This window comes from Myodes glareolus, chromosome 8 (assembly GCF_982192425.1).
Source record: "Myodes glareolus chromosome 8, mMyoGla1.1, whole genome shotgun sequence".
Classification (NCBI taxonomy): Eukaryota; Metazoa; Chordata; class Mammalia; order Rodentia; family Cricetidae; genus Myodes; species Myodes glareolus.
In genome coordinates this window covers 65,455,640-65,475,071 of record NC_142033.1, presented here as the reverse complement: position 1 = coordinate 65,475,071, position 19,432 = coordinate 65,455,640, and positions in this window count along the sequence as shown.

The window sequence follows — 19,432 nt, the reverse complement described above, 5'->3', positions numbered from 1 at the left end:
CATAGTGTCAGCATGTGTAAGGTCAGAAAATAACATGGAGTTAATAGTGCAAGGTCATAGTAGTTAAAGTAAACCAGACTATGAGGCTAGGATATAACATACATGTAAAGTTTGACATTGGTGGTGAATATGGGACACAATGAAATGGAAAACTGACCAAATTTTGAAAACTAGTTTTAAAAAGTTGAATAGAGATGAAAAATGGTTCTGTGATGAGGAGAGAGTACAGTTCTTGAAGCAGATCCTAGTACATGCTGGCAGGTCACAATGCTTGCAATTTTAGACGCAGGTAATCTGACATCATCTTATGGCTTTTGTGGGCTACTGTCACATATGAACACACATGAAAACAAAATTGAAAAATATAACAGTATTTTAATAAATATTAAAAAGATAAATTAAATACTTTTTAAAAATTAAATATTAATGCATATATAAATTATATGATATTATATGCATTTGTATGGGTAACAACTCCATGACAATTTATAATTTTTGTATGGATTAACACAGATTTCTTCACAAAGGGCTATTGGAATTATATTTAGGAAGTGGTCTCCTGTATCAATGCGTTAAAGTATATGTCCCATTTTCTCTATAAAGTTCAGTGTGTTTCACTTTATGTGAGGTCTTTGATCCATTTGGACTTGAGTTTTGTGCATGGTGATCTTCACCAACTTCACATTAGACAAAGGACTGATCTTCAAAATATACAATGAACTAAAGAAATTGGTCATCAAAAAATAAACCAAATAATCCAACAACAACAATAAAAAGGGGGTATAGTCCTAAACAGAGAAGTCTAAGCAGAGAAATCTAAAATGGCTGAAAGTAACTTAAGGAAATGCGCGACATCCTTAGCCATCAAAGAAATGCAAATCAAAACAACTCGGAGATTCCAAATTACACCTAAGAATGGCCAAGTCAAAAACACTAATGACAACTTATGTTGAAGAGGTTATGGGGTAAAGGGAACACTTCTGCATTGCTGGTGGGAATGCAAGCTGGTACAACCCGTTTGGATGTCAGTGTGGCTATTTCTCAGAAAATTAGGAAACAACCTTCCTCAAGACCCAGCAATACCACTTTTGGGTATATATCCAAAGGATGCTCAATTCGACCACAGTGACCATAGTGCTCAACTATGTTCATAGCAGCATTGTTTGTCATAGCCAGAACCTGGAAACAACCTAATGCCCCTCAAGTAAAGAACTGATAGTGAAAATGTGGTACATTTTTACAATGGAGTACTACACAGCAGAAAAAAAATAATGACATCTTGAAACTTTCAGGCAAATGGATGGATATAGAAAGCATCTTATTGTGTGAGGTAACCCAGACTCAGAAAGACAAATATCATATGTACTCACTCATAAGTGACTTTTAGACCTAATGCAAAGAAAACCAGCCCACAGTTCACAATTCCAGAGAACCTAGACAACAATGAGGACTCTAAGTGAAACATACATGGATCCAATCTACATGGAAAGTAGAAGAAGGCAATATCTCCTGAGTAATTTGGGAGCATGGGACCACGGGAGAGAGATGAAGGGGAGGGGAAAGGAAGAGAGGGAAGCAGAGAAAAATGTAGGGCTCAATAAAATCAATGAAGCAAGCAAACAAAAAAACTAGTGGAATATAGGTATATTTGTAGGTGTGATGCTTTATCTATGAGCATATATATTCTGTGTATTCCTTTGTAATAGATTCGAAAGTCCCCTTCATCGGAATAATAGTATCTTCAGAAAAGTTATCACATGCTGCCCTACTATGACATTTGGCAGTTTGATGTGTCCCTCAATAACTAGATAGAGATGACTGGTCTACAAGGGTTTACGCTCTCACTACCATGTAGAGAAAAAGTCAAAATTTTCTGAGGACCGTAGCCAAATGCTGGGTAACTTTATGTCCCTGTGAGAAAAAAGCAAATGACTGCCAAAGTGGGAGGTGACATTCCTTCACACAATCCATTAGTAAGATGAAAAGCAGTGCTTTGAGGAGTGATGGTTTATCAGGTTTGCATTTGAGTGGACATTGCAGAATTAAGAGTATGAAATGACTCCACTCATGGGAAGCTGATGTGTTGGTATTAGTATATAAAAGAAAGGCCCTTGGAGAGAGCTACACTACCCACTGACCCTTCTGTAAGGCCAATTAAGACTTCAGGGATATGCTTGTATTGTTACAGACTGGAACCTAATTACAATTTATCTTGGGATATGTGTAGTTCTCTTACTAACCCTCTCTTGTTCAGCTCTCTTTCTGTACTAACATCCTTATGATCAATGGGATAAACCTTTTTGAATGCATTGTGTTAGCAGATCACTAACTTGTACAAAACCAAAGACTAGAGTATTATCAGCCACATCCAGGGCCTGTAGCAGAGACTTCCCCACTTCCTTTACCTGCCTTCCTAATGTTTCTACCAGTATATTGGTAAGTGTCTAAAATTTTGACTTTACTTGTCCTATTACTAAAAATAGAACAACAACAAGAACTCTATCTAACTATTACCACATTGGAACATGCAATGTGGAGTAACTAAACTTTGATTCAGGGTAACTCATATTCAACTTCAGAAAAAAAGTATTTCTGACTTCCTTTAAAAGAAGAGTTGTGTACTTATGTCAATAGCTGTAATAGTTGGAGTTCTCCAAAAGAACATAACTAATAGAAATATATAAGAGGTTTATTAATATAACCTACAATATGTCATACAGGTAGTCCATGAAGATCTGCATCATAATGGAAAAGTTAAGAAAGCAGTAGTTGATGAGGATGGATATTTTAGGAGTCCCAATGTGGTACTAAAGATCCAGAGTTTTACTAGAGATATGCTATTCTTCCTTCAGTGTTTGAATCCAAAAAAAGTTGGCTCTTAAATTAGTAAAGGAATGACTCAGCAAAGAATAGAGAAACTTGTCAGCAAGAGCCAATCATGTAGGTAAATAATAAAAGCCAAGATTTCTTCCTTCCTATCCTTTTACCTGAACTGCCACCAGAAGGTGATGCCTAAATTTAAGATGGATCTTACTGATTCAAGCAGTCCAAGCAAGAAAGTCCCTCACAGAAGCTACTGTTAACTTGTGAGCTGTTAAATCCATCAAGTTCTTTGAAATCACTCCATTTTCTCATCCTTTATTCCCTTTTCACTCTCTTCTTAGTCATGGAGAAGCCTTTCCTTGAAAACAGCTATATGACTTGCAGTGAACTGTGCGCAGAACTGGTCTGGTCTGAGTTTCTGAAAACTATGAACTTTCATTTTAAAATTTCCACAAAAGAATTAATTTAAAAGCAATGAAAATCAAAAACAATAGGTTAAAATTATTAAAAATCACTGGAAAGTTCTGAAATAGAAAATAAACATTGTCTGTGCATACATGTAAATTAAGAAACGGAGCACCCATTCTGTAAAAAGAAGTTTGGAAGCTTAAAACAGAGACATTATTTTGTGTGAAAACTACTTGTTATTTAGTCAGAAGTACATGGTTCTCTGTTTCTCAACCTTTTTTTCTAGTCTATAAAGCAGAAAATCTAAACTATGTTTACTGTATTTCTGTAATAATTACTTTGACGAATAAAAATATTGAATAAAATTTTTATTGAATAAAAGTTTCATTGAAGTTATTATATGCAGTTTATTATAGTTACTAAAATACAGGTGGGAAAATGCTAGTTTTTCTTGAGATTAAATCTATCGCATAAAATGCCAATGAATACTTAAACAATTAGTAAACTAAAAAGTTACTTCTTTCTCTCTAAAAAAAAAAAAAGGCTGACACTAGAGATTTTTGGATCAATGCAGTAACTCCTGTCTTCTTCTGGGATCTAGACCAGTGTCTCCACAGAACTACAGAAGATGACCACTGCTAGAGTAGTTGCTATCAGGTTGTTTTCCATAGATTGTGGTAGAGGAAGGAATGATGTCAAATGGGCTTTTGTCAGGTAAAGCAGCTCCCATTTTACAGTGCTCTGATCTAAACCCCAAGCAATATCCTTGCCTGAATGTCTTTATGTTGTTTCCTGTGTATTAACACTGACCCTTGTTCCACACACAGACCATGACAGGCTTCCCTGTGGAACAAGTATTTCTTTATAGCTATATTTTATAGCTTCTTAAGGTGAAGTATAAATTATCAAAAGAGGAAGGTATTTATCCCCTTTTCTACTCCAGTTTATTGTCCCTTCTTTGCTTGAAGATTTGTCTTCAAATTCATGATATATAGCTAATGGTTGTCCATTCACCCCACCTGAGCATGTATGTGTGCATATATGCATAAATAGACATTTGTGTTATCATTTCCAAAGCCTTTATTCTCCTAAACACAAATATTGCAAGAGAATGCTTCTTTTAAAATCACATTATATTTCCTCCTTCCTCCCAGCATTTTGTTCCAGAATCAGAGAGAGACATCATGGATCCATGGCTGGAGGCAGGCGTGCTGAAATTTTGATTGTAGGCCATGATCTCGTGGTGATATACATATTTATAGAAATGGGTTAAATTAAGACGTAGGAGTTAGTCAATAAGAAGCTATAGCTAATGAGCCAAGCAGTGATAACATAATAAAAAAATCAAATCAAATTATCCTCTTTCCGCAAATGTTACCTTAGCATCCTATGTGGAGAGTTGTAAAGAGCTACATCTCCCCAGATCTGACTTTCTCATCCAATAATAAGAGAGGAGGAGAGGGAGTGGAGGGAATGGGAGGGTATGGGGAGGAGGGGAGGATGTGGAAATTTTTATAAATAAATAAGTAAATAAAAAAATAAAAATAAAAGTTCCTCACATTGCACAGAAGCTCTCTCAAACTTCACGTTTGCATCCACTCTTGAGTTTTATGTGCTTTCAATTATCCTAATTCTCAATAACACTGGATATGCCTTCAGAATGGGCACTACCTTGCATCTAGTTCACATCTGCATTTTCCATGAGGGGTTTAGTGGCTGAACCCAGGGTGCTTTCCAGCTACTGACTGTCTTCTCAGTTCTCAGCATGCTTCTCATTGTTTTGAGCACCAAGCAGTGTGTTCACAGTACGATATTCAAAAGTAGATTAACTAAGAAGTGCCAGCCTTCAAAATTTCCAAATCCACTTCGTGCAAAAGCATGTTTTCTTACATTATTAGTCTAATAACTTTATAGTAACTAAATAAAATTAATAAAAACAGGAGGAGAAAAATTTCCACACAGTCTAAATTCTAAAATACTAGCATAGCTATTTAGCTCAATTTCTAAAAATGATTTTAACATGATTATATTCACTTTGCATACATTAGCTATCTTTCTGCTTTTCTCAGCAAAGGAACTAGATATAATTTATGACAATTTCTGTACAGAAATTTGGTTTAAATGCTGTATACTACTCTGCTGAGTACATAAGCCATGATCTACTTAATCATTCCAATTTTCTTGGCTGTTTAAGTAGTTTCAATTTGGTTCATTTTTTTAAAATAGCATATTAACTATATTTGAATAAAATAAATTTTTATATTTCGGGGATTTCTCTCACAAGAAATTCCACAAGTACATGTTCTGAGTCTGTTTATTAATCGTTTAATGCTATATTAAAAATATCTCCTAAAAGCTTTTTATTAAGATCCAATTAATTTTGTCATAACACATTTCGTATTACCCTAGTGAGTCTCAAGAGGTGATGGTAATGATGAAGAATATGATGAGATGCACAAAGCTCTTCTGATGCTCTTAGTGCAACCATATGTCCAAATACACCTGAGATTTTGAACACTGAAATATGCCAGTCTCACCACATAAACTTCCAGTATTTGTCCACCATTTGACTAAGTGAAGATGGTTTAAAATGAAGTAATACATGGAAGAAGAGGAAAAAATAGAGAAAAAGCTGAATATTCTCTTCAAATGTTTATTATTCATAAGATTTTCACTAGTTTGTTTTTATCTAAAGTTTCATAAAAAATACTATGAGAAACAATAAATGAATTAGATATATATCCACACATACACACACATACATACTTTATATACATATATACATACATACACATATACATACAGAAACATACTTTATACCTAGTGTATATCCATGCTCTATGTCCCTCACCATTTCCTACCCTAACCCTATATACTGTCTTATTGATAAGTTTCAATCATACATGTGAAAAGCTCTGAAAACTGCAAAGAAATAAACTTGGAGCAGAAAATATTACAGTCTGCTGTCTTTTCTATGATCTTGAGAATGCGACATGCAGAAGAGTGTCAGCTCATTAAGTCATCACAAGTTCAGGGCAGAATTGCATTGTTAACTGAAATTTTCCTTGTTAACATAAATAGGAACCATGAATTTGATGGCTGGAAGTTGGCATGCGTGTGGGGTGGGTGAGTTTTAAAGGATACAGTGGAGTATAGAGACAGCTTCCCCATAGCCAGGTGACAAAGATGGGAACAATACTCTTAAGAAGAACTCCTAAGTAAAGCTACAGGAGTCGCGGTTCAGATATCACACAATCTCCATCTTCTGGGAGGGAGTCAGGGAAGCACAGGCCTCTAAACTGGATAGTGTTCTATTATGTAACAAGGCATTAAAAAAAAGATTTGACAAATTATAGAAATTTGAACCCGAGATCTTATTTTTTTTTTCACAAAATAAACTCAACCATTGTAACTATACTCCAAATCACAAAATTGGGACAGGTGTTGAAGAGGTAGCTCGGTGGATAAGAGCATTCACTGTTCTTGTAGAAGATCCAGGTGTGGATTTTAGCATCCACACACCAGCTCACAACTGTCTGTTATTCTGTTATTTTAATAACTAGATTATTAAAAAATCTAGTGTTTAGTCTTAGCTGGGGTCATCATTGGATTCCTCAAAATTTTCCTAGTGCCAAGTTTCTCGCTAGCCCTTTAATGGCTTCCTCAATCAAGATACCTCCTCTCTCTCTCACTGCCCTTCCTCCTTCATGCGCATCCGCATCCCATTTGCTCTTGTTTTCCTCCTCCCTCCCCTTCTCCCCTCTTCTTCCATGTCAAAGTGTAAAGAATACTTAAGCTGGCCTTCCCCTGTAATCAGATAGATAACAACCTTAATTGTCATCATAGAATCTTCAACCAGAAAATGATGAAAGTAGATACAGAGATCTACAATTAAGCACTGGGCCAAGCTACATGAGAATAGCCTAAGAGAGGGAGGAGTGATAATATGAGCAAACAGGTCAAGATCATGATGGTGATACCCATAGAAAGAGCGGACCTAAGCTAGTGAGAGCTCATTGACTCTGAACAGATAGGGTAACCTGCACAGGTCAAGCTAGGCCCAATGAATGTGGGGGCAGTTGTGAGGCTTGGGCAGTCTATGGGAAAACTGGCAGCGGACCCAGAATTTATCCCTAGTGCTTGAACTGGCATCTAGGAGCACATTATTTTTGGAGGGATACCTTGCTCAGTCTAGATATAGGGTGGGAAGGGAGGTTTGGTTTTGTCTTGAAGTAAAGTGTCAGACATTGTTGATTCTCCATGGAAAGCCTTACCCTTTCTGAGAAGTGGATGGGGAGGTAGGGTGGAGGAAGGTGGAAGAGGAGAGAGAGTGGGAACAAGAAAAGCTATGTCAAATAAGAAAAGATTGCATTCAAAAATTCTTAAAAAAAAAGGAATCGAATGCTTCTTTTGACCTCCATAGTATCTACATGCATGTGGTGTACATACACATACTCAGGCACATGCACACATGTACACACAATCAGCACCCAATATTTTAAAAATAGTCAGATCATTTTAAAATCTCTAGGGTCCCTCACATTCTTTCATCTGCTCACCCCAATAGAACCTGCTATCTTATTTCTACCTCTACTTCCTTTCATTTTTTTATACTCTATGAGGATTACATATGTGTTTTGTTGCATAGCCATTTCTTTTTAACTAGAACATTCTCCTGGAGAGAGGAGAGAAGGTCAGGCAATGTACAAGTCTCAGGAGTTTCAGGAAGTGACAAGGCCATTCTTTAAATGTAGAGAAGTCACAACAATTTCTGGGGAAGGAAGACTGTCTGGTAGCCTAACTGCAAGCTGCACAGCAAGCTCCAAGGCGCAGTTTCCATGAGTTGTCTCTCACGCTTTGGGTGGATGCCTCAGTCATGCAACTGCCTTTGTGCCAGCAAAGTTGTCTTTGATGAAACCATTTCTTTGATCTGTGGTTTGTTTTTCCAACTAGGATGGACATGCATTTGATCACATACCCCAAAATTCACCCACCAGTTTAATCTTGTTCAATGATATGTATGTCGGTTTTGCCCAATTCATTTTGTTTAATGAGAAATGTTTGCCTACAATTGCTTGTAGTAATGTTATGGGCACATTATAATAGCATGGTGTATTGGAAGGATGGTCTAGATGAAAAAAAAATGGACTGACTATATGTACACATTATAAAATTGAATTTGTTGTTGACTTCTTTGATAGCCACTCATCTAACAAAGGCTGCTTGCATGCTGGTGAGTCATAGAGTATGTAGCTGCTCAGCTCGTTAAACCAGAGCCTTAAGAGTTCTTTGTCAAACTATATTTCTTTAACAGATATAATACTTTGTTTAAGGGATTAAATTGTACATTAAATTGTTTTTCAATTATTCCAATTGTGAAAAGTTAATGAAAGTTTATATAATGAAATTTAATATATTATTCTATCTCAAGAATGAAATTTAGGCCATGAATTTTCATACTTCCTTTCTTTTTTTTTCTTTTCTTTTTTTTTTATTAAATTATAAAAGTTTCCATTTCAGCCCCTCCTCCCAACACCCTCCCACTCCCCCCACTCCCTCTCCTCCTCCCTCTCCATCCCCTAGAGCAGTCAGGGTTTCCTGCCCTGTGGGAAGTTCAAGTTCCTCCCCCCTCCCTCCAGGTCCAGGAAAGGTGAGAGTCCAAACAGACTGGAGCGCCAAAATCCAGTATATGCAGAGGAAGCAAGTCCCAGTGTCATTGTCAATGGCTTTTCAAAAAGGCTCCGGGCCAGCCACATTCAGAGAATCTGGTTGGATCACGTCCTCGTTCAGTCCCAGTCCAACAGGCCTTGGTGAACTCTCATTATATCAGTTCCCTTGTATCAGTGGGTGCTCGCATCCCTCGCAGTCCTGGTTACTTTTTTTATTTTCTTCATCTTTCTGTTCCTCATTTGGACCGTGGAGTGCTCAGTTCGGTGTTCCAATATGGGTCTCCATCTGTATCGCCATCCAACGTCAGATGAAGGTTTCCTCTGCCCTTGCCTTCTTTGCTCACGTTTTCTTTCCTTCTGCCTCTTATTTGGACCTAGGGAGCTAGGTCCCGTGTTCCAACGTGGTTCTCCGCCTCCATCTCCATCCATCGCCAGATGAGGGTTCTGGGACTCTTGTCTATTTCCTACCTCCTGACGGATAGCTAAATAATCTTCATCAGGTTCATCTTCTTATTTAGCTTCTCTAGGATCACGAATAACAGGCTCAAAGACCTTTAATTATGGTTAGAATCCACTTATGAGTGAATACATACCATGTTCCTCTTTTTGGGTCTGGCTTACCTCACTCAGTAAAGCGTTTTCTATTTCCATCCATTTGCATGCAAAATTCAAGATGTCATTGTTTTTTTACCGCTGAGTAAAACTCTAATGTGTATATGTTCCACACCTTTTTTAACCATTCTTCTATTGAGGGGCACCTAGGCTGTTTCCAGGTTCTGGCTATTACAAATAGTGCTGCTATGAACATAGTAGAACAAATGCTTTTGTAGTATGTTAGGGAATCTCTAGGGTATATTCCCAAGAGTGGAATTGCTGGGTCCTGAGGGAGTTTGACTCCCAGTTTCCTGAGAAACCGCCACACTGATTTCCACAGTGGCTGCACAAGTTTGCATTCCCACCAACAATGGATGAGTGTTCCCCTCATTCTACATCCTCTCCAGCATAGGCTATCATTGGTGTTTTTGAGTTTGGCTATTCTGACAGGTGTAAGATGATATCTCAAAGTTGTTTTGATTTGCATTTCCCTGATCACTAAGGAGGTTGAGCATGACCTTAAGTGCTTTTTAGCCCTTCGAAGTTCATCTGTTGTGAATTCTCTGTTCAGTTCAGTACCCCATTTTTTAATTGGGTTAATTAGAGTTTTAGTGTCTAGTTTCTTGAGTTCTTTGTATATTTTGGAGATCAGACCTTTATCTGTTGCAGGGTTTGTGAAGATCTTTTCCCAGTCAGAAGGTAGCCTTTCTGTTTTACTGATAGTGTCCTTTGCTTTACAGAAGCTTCTCAGTTTCAGTAGGTCCCATTTATTTATTGTTTCTCTTATTGTCTGTGCTCCTGGGGTTCTGCTTCGGAAGTGATCTCCTGTGCCTATATCTTGTAGACTACTTCCCACTTTCTCTTCTATCAGGTTCAAAGTGGTCGGATTAATGTTGATGTCTTTTATCCATTTGGACCTGAGTTTTGAGCATGGTGATAGATATGGATCTATTTTCATTCTTCTACAGGTTGACATCCAGTTATGCAAGCACCATTTGTTAAAGATGCTATCTTTCTTCCATTGTATAGCTTTAGCTCCCTTGTCAAAAATCAGGTGTTCATAAGTTTGTGGGTTAATACCCGGGTCTTCTATTCGATTCCATAGGCCGACTTCTCTGTTGTTATGCCAATACCAAGCTGTTTTCAATACTGTTGCTCTGTAATACAGTTTGAAGTCAGGGATGGTAATGCCTCCAGAGGTTCCTTTATTGTATAAGATTATTTTGGCTATCCTGGGTTTTTTGTTTTTCCATATAAACTTGATTATTGTTCTCTCAAGGTCTGTAAAGAAGTTTGATGGGATTTTGATGGGAATTGCATTGAATCTATAGATTGCTTTTGGTAGAATTGCCATTTTTACTATGTTGATTCTCCCTATCCAAGAGCAGGGAAGGTCTTTCCACTTTCTGGTATCCTCCTCAATGTCTTTCTTCAAAGTCTTAAAGTTCTTGTCAAATAGGTCTTTCACTTCCTTGGTTAGAGTTACCCCAAGATATTTTATGCTATTTGTGGCTATCATGAAAGGTGATGTTTCTCTGATTTCCCTCTCTGCTTCTTTATCCTTTGTGTATAGGAGGGCTACAGATTTTTTGGAGTTGATCTTGTATCCTGCCACATTACTAAAGGTGTTTATCAACTGTAGGAGTTCTTTGGTAGAGTTTTTGGGGTCGCTGATGTACACTATCATATCGTCTGCAAATAACGAAAGTTTAACTTCATCTTTTCCAATTCGAATCCCCTTGATCCCCTTATGTTGTCTTATTGCTATTGCTAGAACTTCAAGCACTGTATTGAAGAGGAATGGTGAGAGTGGACAGCCTTGTCGTGTTCCTGATTTTAGTGGAAAGGCTTTGAGTTTCTCTCCATTCAATTTGATGTTAGCTGACGGTTTGCTGTATATTGCTTTTATTATATTTAGGTATGATCCTTGTATCCCCAGTCTCTCCAACACCTTTATCATAAATGGGTGTTGAATTTTGTCAAATGCTTTTTCAGCATCCAATGAAATGATCATATGTTTTTTTTCTTTCATTTTATTTATATGATGGATTACATTGATAGATTTGCGTATGTTGAACCAGCCCTGCATCTCTGGGATGAAGCCCACTTGATCATAATGGATAATTTTTCTAATGTATTCTTGGATTCGGTTTGCCAGTATTTTATTGAGTATTTTTGCGTCAATGTTCATGAGTGATATTGGTCTGTAATTCTCTTTCCTGGTTGTGTCTTTGTGTGGTTTTTGTATCAGGGTAACTGTAGCTTCATAAAAAGAGTTTGGCAGTGATTCTTCTGTTTCTATATTGTGAAATACATTAAGGAATATAGGTATTAGCTCTTCCTGGAAGTTCCGGTAGAATTCTGCATTGAAACCATCTGGTCCTGGGCTTTTTTTGGTAGGGAGATTTTTAATAACAGCTTCTAATTCTTCACGACTGACAGGTCTATTTAGATTGTTTGCCTGTTCTTGGTTCAACTTTGGTATATGGTACTTATCTAAAAAAATGTCCATTTCTTTTACATTTTCCAACTTTGTGGCATATAAATTTTCGTAGTAAGATCTAATGATTCTCTGAATTTCCTCTGTGTCTGTGGTTATGTCCCCCTTTTCATTTCTGATCTTATTAATTTGCATGTTCTCTCTCTGCCGTTTGATTAATTTGGATAGGGGTTTGTCAATCTTGTTGATTTTCTCCAAGAACCAGCTTTTTGATTCATTGATTCTTTGGATTGTTTTCTGTGTTTCTATTTTGTTGATTTCAGCCCTCAGTTTGATTATTTCCAGTCTTCTACTCCTCCTGGGTGAATCAGCTTCTTTTTTTTCGAGAGCTTTCAAGTGTGCTGTTAAGTCTCCAATGTGTGCTTTCTCCGTTTTCTTTAATTGGGCACTTAGTGCTATGAACTTTCCTCTTAGCACTGCTTTCATAGTGTCCCATAGGTTTGAGTATGTTGTGTCTTTATTTTCATTAAATTCAAGGAAGACTTTAATTTCTTTCTTTATTTCTTCCTTGACCCAGGGGTGATTCAGTAGTTGACTGTTCAACTTCCATGAATTTGTTGGCTTCCTGGGGGTAGCACTGTTCTTGAATTCTAACTTTAATCCATGGTGGTCTGACAAGACACAGGTGGTTACTAATATTTTTTTGTATCTGTGGAAATTTGCTTTGTTACCCAGTATGTGATCAATTTTCGAGAAGGTTCCATGAACTGCAGAGAAGAAGGTATATTCTTTCCTATTTGGGTGGAATGTTCTATAGATGTCTGTTAAGTCCATTTGATTCAATACCTCCAATAATTCTCTTAATTCTCTGTTATGTTTCTGTCTGATTGACCTGTCCATTGGTGAGAGAGGAGTGTTGAAGTCTCCTACTATTAGTGTGTGTGGTTTGATGACTGCCTTGAGTTCTAGAAGTGTTTCTTTTACATAAGTAGGAGGCTTTATATTAGGGGCGTAGATATTCAGGATTGAGACTTCCTCCTGATGAATTGTTCCTGTTTTGAGTATAAAATGTTCATCTCCATCTCTTCTGATTGATTTTAGTTTGAAGTCAATTTTGTTGGAGATTAGAATGGCCACGCCTGCTTGTTTCTTAGGTCCGTTTGCTTGAAAAACCTTTTCCCAACCCTTTACTCTGAGTAAATGTCTGTCTTTGTGGTTGAGGTGTGTTTCTTGTAAACAGCAGAATGTTGGATCCTGTTTTTGTATCCAGTCTCTTAGTCTGTGCCTTTTTATAGGTGAATTGAGTCCATTAATATTAAGTGATATTAATGACCAGTGGTTGTTGACTCCGGTTATTATTATTTTTTGTTTGTTTGATTAATAGAGTTTGTATGTGTCCCTTCTTTGAGTTAAGCTCATGAAGGGTCGCTAGATGTCTGAGTTATTGTAAGCATTGCTGGCAATGTTGAACTCCTTTGGTTGCAATTTTCCTTCTAATACTTTCTGTAAGGCTGGGTTTGTGGCTGCGAATTGTTTAAATTTGTTCTTATCCTGGAATATTTTGTTTTCTCCATTGATAGTGAATGATAGCTTGGCTGGGTATATTAGTCTGGGCTTGCATCCATGGTCTCTTAGTTTCTGCAGTACCTCTATCCAGGACCTTCTGGCTTTCATGGTTTCCATAGAGAAGTCCGGTGTGAGTCTGATAGGTTTACCTTTATAAGTTACTTGACCTTTTTCCTTTGCAGCTCTTAATATTCTTTCTTTAATCTGTATGTTTTGTGTTTTGATTATTATATGGCGAGGGGATGTTTTTTTTTTGATCAAGCCTATTCGGTGTTCTGTATGCTTCTTGAACCTTCATAGGAATATCATTCTTTAGATTGGGAAAGTTTTCTTCTATAATTTTGTTGAATATATTTTCTGGTCCTTTGATCTGCAGTTCTTCTCCTTCTTCAATCCCTATTATTCTTAGATTTGGTTTTTTTATTATGTCCCAGATTTCTTGAATGTTTTGTGATGAGAATTTATTGGATTTGCTGCTTTCTTTGATCAGAGCATTTATTTTCTCTATGGTATCTTCAGACTCTGAGATGCGTTCTTCCATCTCTTGTATCCTATTGGTTATGCTTGATTCTGTAGTCTCTGTTCGTTTACCTAGATTTTCCATATCCATCCGGCCTTCGTTTTGTGTTTTCTTCATTGTCTCCATTTCAGTTTTCAATTCTTGAACTGTTTCCATTACCTGTTTGATTGTTTTTTCTTGGTTTCCCAATATATCATTCATGGATTTACTCATTTCTTCGATTTTTTTTTATATTTTTCATCCATTTCTTTACTCATTTCTTCAATCTTTTTGTTATACTTCTCATCCAGTTCTTTAAGGGAGTTATTCATATCCTGTTAAGGGACTCTATTGCTTTCATAATGGCATTTTTTCCCGCTTCTTCTGAATTAAGAGGTTCAAGTCCTTCTATTGTAGGGTCATTGGGTTCTGGTGTTTTCATGTTGTTTTTTAGATTGTTGGAGGAGTTCTTGCCTTGGCGTCTGCCCATCTCTTCCTTCAAATGCTCTCTACTGGATCTTCTAGTACCAGGTCAGGTTCCCTTGTTGGGCAGGGAATTCACTGACAGAAGGCCTACCTTTCCTCTGGCAGTCTATTGAAACACAGGCACTCCCTACTACCGGGTTGTACTTACAACCCAGGCCCAGCGAGCAAGGGAGTTGCTCTGGGGAGATCTTGTGGCCCCAGAGGGAAGGGGGGAAGAGAGGAAGGTGTACCTGGATAAAGGCTGGGACGGGATTCGGGAGAGCTCCACAGGGAGGAGTCGCCTCTGCCTGGTGACCAGATTGTCGAGGGGGGCGGAGAAAGGCTGAATTCCTCCTAGAGGAAGCCCTCTGGCCAGGAGAAAACTCACCCCTCCTCCAATGGAAGTCTGCTAGAAGTTCACTCTCTCTTGCTTGCCAGGAATGTGATTGAGCTGAGACAGGGCTTGCCTGTCCTCAGACAGGCTCTCAAAGCACCGGAGCTGACCCTGCCGGACTGAGCCCACAGTCCAGCCCCAGCGTGCAAGGGAGCAGCTCTGGGGAGATCTTGTGTCTCCAGAGGGGAGGGGGGGAGAGAGGAAGGTGTACCTGGATAAAGACTGGGACTGGAATCAGGAGAGCTCCGCCCATACCTCCTTTCTAACATGATATTTCAGAGTATTTTTTTTCCATCCAGGATACACCTGAGGTTGCAGAAGATCAGTGTGGTAGATTCATTACTGTTCTATCATTTTTTTCAATTCATTTGAAATAGTTTGTCATTCCTGTAGATTTATGAGAATCATACTCTTTCAATTCCTCTTGATTGCTTCTTACTACTGATTTTAATTTTTAGTTTAATTGTGTGCTCTGGAAGAATTTATCTTTTTAAATAAGTGAAAATCATTTTTGTGACCCAGATATGACCATGTCTTATGAATGAATTGTGTGCGAATGAAGAAAATCTGTATTGTGTCAATGTTGGATAAATTATAACCAGTTCTAGCATATTTCATTCATAATTTATTAATTTATTTCATGTCTTCACTGATATCTTTATATTTTCAATTTATTTCATCTTGGATTTATTAGCCCTCCCACTTTTTCTTTGCTGTCTTCAAGACAAGGACTTTACTTTGTAGTGCAGGCTGGTTTTGAACTTGCAATCCTCATACCTTACAACTCAAATGTTTGAACTGCAGGTTATGCCCCATACCTGAATCAGCTTACTGATTCAGTTTACTCAAGCTAATAAAGTAAATTTTTAAAAAGCTTTGCGAGAAATAATTCAGTGTTCCTCTGGATCCATTTCACCTTGTTGTCTGTATCTAAAGATGTCTTACTCACCCACTAGTGCAATATTTGGTAGAATTTGTTGGTACTTTTCATTCTGACCCTGAATTGTTTAGCTCTTTCAGCCCCACACACAGATATCATCTTACATTTAAGAATTATGGCATAAGTAGAACATTGATTGTGAAGAAAGGGAATGGGAAGAATAATATAGTACATTAATGGATTGGTTCAAGCAAAAGGTAAGGAAAGAGTGGCAGATATTTTTAAAACAGAAAATAAGATAGTCAGATACTTATAAAGGCATTGAGACAGTAATAGATTTCATGAATTAGACCCAAGAAGCATGGTTGTAAACAATTCATGGTAAATGTAGACTGCTTCCAGGTAAGACCTGTAGTCCACACATTGTCGTAGGAACACAATGTCAATCACCTAGTGACTCTAACACTTCCAATGGAAGGATACTATTTTTCTCAGGAACACAAAATTGGCAAAATAATTTTCCTGGAATCACAGCTCTGGGTTGTGCTGCTTCAGCTAGTTAGCTGTGTAAGGTCTTCTGGACAAAATGTAGTAGAGCTACAATAAAATACAAACTAGCTAGCAAATTACTAGGAATGAAAACATTTGCTATGTATGATGAGACAAAACAGAAACAGAAATGGTAAAGCTTGCCAGACCACACTACTGTGTGGTTTCATAGTTCCTCATTCCAATATCTTTCCCCTTCACTTTAAATATCTACAGCAATTCATGGGGTCAGTTCCAATCTTAGCTCTTTTTGTTTTGGGAGTTGCCAACAGACTCATGTGACAAAATGGCAATTATTCAGAATGCAGTGGGTAACTAAAATCCCTCTGTTGTTTGCAAAGTCACACTATGTTGAAATAGGAGCAATGCATCAGCATCGAGAAGCCAGGAAAATGCAATCAGATTGCAGAATTCTCAGTGTAATCGCCGAGCTCCCCCATCAAGACACCAGTTTTCTTTCTAAGAGACTTTTAAATCATTTTTCCAATATTTATAAGGCAAGGGATCATTTTTTGCTACAATGTTTGGACAGACAAAAATCCATTTCTTACTATCTCCTAGTAAGGCTTATGAATAACAGGAAATAAAAGTAAAATTTAAAGCAAGGAATACTTACTAATCCACAGAAGAGAGGAGAACCAGGTAATGTGTCTGCTCTAGAAAAGTAGAAATTAGGGCTGGGGAGATGGCTTAGTGGCTAAGAGGATTTGCTGCGTTTGCAAAGGAAACAGGTTCAGTGTCCAGCAGCAACAATCAGGTAGCTCACAACTACTTGTAATTCCAGTTCTAGGGCTGCTGATGCCCCTTCTGGATGACACATCCATGTGAAACACATCCATACACCCAGGCACTTATGTACAATTAAATAAATAAATAGCTTTCTAAACAATGAAAGCTAGATTTCATTCAGTGGCGGTGTATATGACCCTTCATTACCCACATAACTTCTGTCTTTCCTTCCTTTCTTAATTCTTCCTATCCATGAATCATTGTGTATGATCACACCAGAGAGAGGAGGGGGGAAGAAACGCCACCACATATTCATGGAAGTCAGAGGGAGATGAGTGTCCTTATGTTTCACTTAGACTGAGACCACTTGGAACCTCTAAAGTCAGAAGTGTCAGTGGTCTTCACCTCCCATTTCCCATACGGGGAAAGTGATTATAGACACTCACACCACTGTCTCTAGTTTTTATGAGGGATCTGAGGCTGCAAACTCAAGACATCAATGTGGCCAAGCAAGTCCTTGACCCACTGAGTCATTTCTCAAGCCCAGAATTGTACTTCACAGAATTTCAGTCTTTGTTATGACCCATTCTAAGTACTGCTGAAGGGTGTGTTTCTTTGGTTTTGGTTTTTGGATTTTTCAAAACAGGTTTTTCTTTTCTTTCTTTTCTTTTCTTTCTTTCTTTCTTTCTTTCTTTCTTTCTTTCTTTCTTTCTTTCTTTCTTTCTTTCTTTCTTTCTTTCTTTTTTATACCAGGCTTTCTTTTGCACCACCAACCAGCTCCCAAATCATGACATGAAAACTTATTAGCTATGAATTCTCGGACTAATCTTACCTTTTATTTTAATCTCTTTATGTTTATCTACATTTTATATCAGAGCTTATTACCTTCTTCCCTTCCTCCTTCCTTCCTTCTTTGCTTCCTTTCTTCCATCATTTCTTCCTTCCTTTTCTACCCTACTTTCCTAGTCTCCTGTATGGCAGGCTGGTTGTTGCCTGTGTTCTGATCCCAGGTATGTCCCTCCCTCTCTTTCTCCCTCGTTCCTTCATTCTTCTTCTTGCTCCTCTCTTTAGCCTAGATCTCTCTTCCTACCATTCTCTCTGCCTGACAGTCTTGCCTATCCATCTTCTGCTTAACTACTGACCACTCAGATGTTTATTAGACCAATCAGGTGCCTTAGGTAGGAAAAGTGAAAGAAATGCAATGCATCTTTACATGCTTAAACAAATGCAGCACAGACAAATCCAACACAACTTTCATTCATTAACAAAGGCAGCATAAACAAATCTAACACATCTTTACATAGTTAAAACAGTATTCCACAACAGGTTTCTTTGGATAGCTTTGTTTGTCCTGAAACTACCTCTGTATACCAGTCTGGCCTCGAACAGAGATCTACCTACCTCTGCCTCCTAAATGCTGGAATTAAAGGCATATAGACACTTTATGCTGGAAGATTTTAACAAAATCTTAATCCTTACTATTGGAAGGTTTTGCTGTTAAATTTCTTGTCACCCACATCTGGTGTCATGTGACCAATAATGAGTTATCTCTCTACTTTTGGAATTGTGATAGTATAGTATTCGTACTTTAAGAAATGCTGAAACTTTCCCAAGTTTAATGTTATAGAGTTGTTGTTGGTTGTGTTAAGGAAGAATCTAATGCAGGTTATCTCTCTAGGTGTTCTCCTCTGGATATATGACAGAGCGAGCATCTGTAATTTCTTCCTCCCTCTCTTGGAACTGTTCAAGCCTGTTGGACAAGGAACAAAGACTGCTGTTCTTCTGAAACCCCACCTGAACTGTGGGTAATAAAATTTTTTTTACTATTTTAAGCCACTAAAGTTTTGGTGTGCTTTTCAATATATGTACAAAATTAAAGCAATCAACTCACATGTGTTTTTAATAAAAGAACAACTTCTTTTCCAACTAGCTTTGTTGAGTTTTGCAATCATAGTGATGCTGTAGGAGCCGCATAAACAGTCTTGTGTGTTTGTGCTTAGAGAGAAAGATAACTAAACCATGTTGAAGAAGTAGTGTTAGATGAAAGAAGAGGAACTCTATTGTAAAGCAAGGATAGTCTTCAAAAGAGCAACAGAGTTGAGCTTCAGAGTGAGGAGGTCAGCCAGTCTAAGGGACACCTGAAAACAAGGAAGAAGGTTAAATCGATTGCTTAAGGAGTCACTTTATCATAAAAGATATGGTTGGCTTTTGCCCATAGGTTCCTTTTCATATATCTCTGGTGCCTTTTATGTTATCAGCATAGATCATATTCATAGAACAGTAGAGCAAGATTACTTTAATGTTCAAAGCATGTTATAATGTAGATAACCTGACACCGCCCATCACCAGAGGTCAGGTTTTTCACTTTACAGGAAAACGTGGTCTCTATGGCCCAACCTATATTTTTCAATAACTC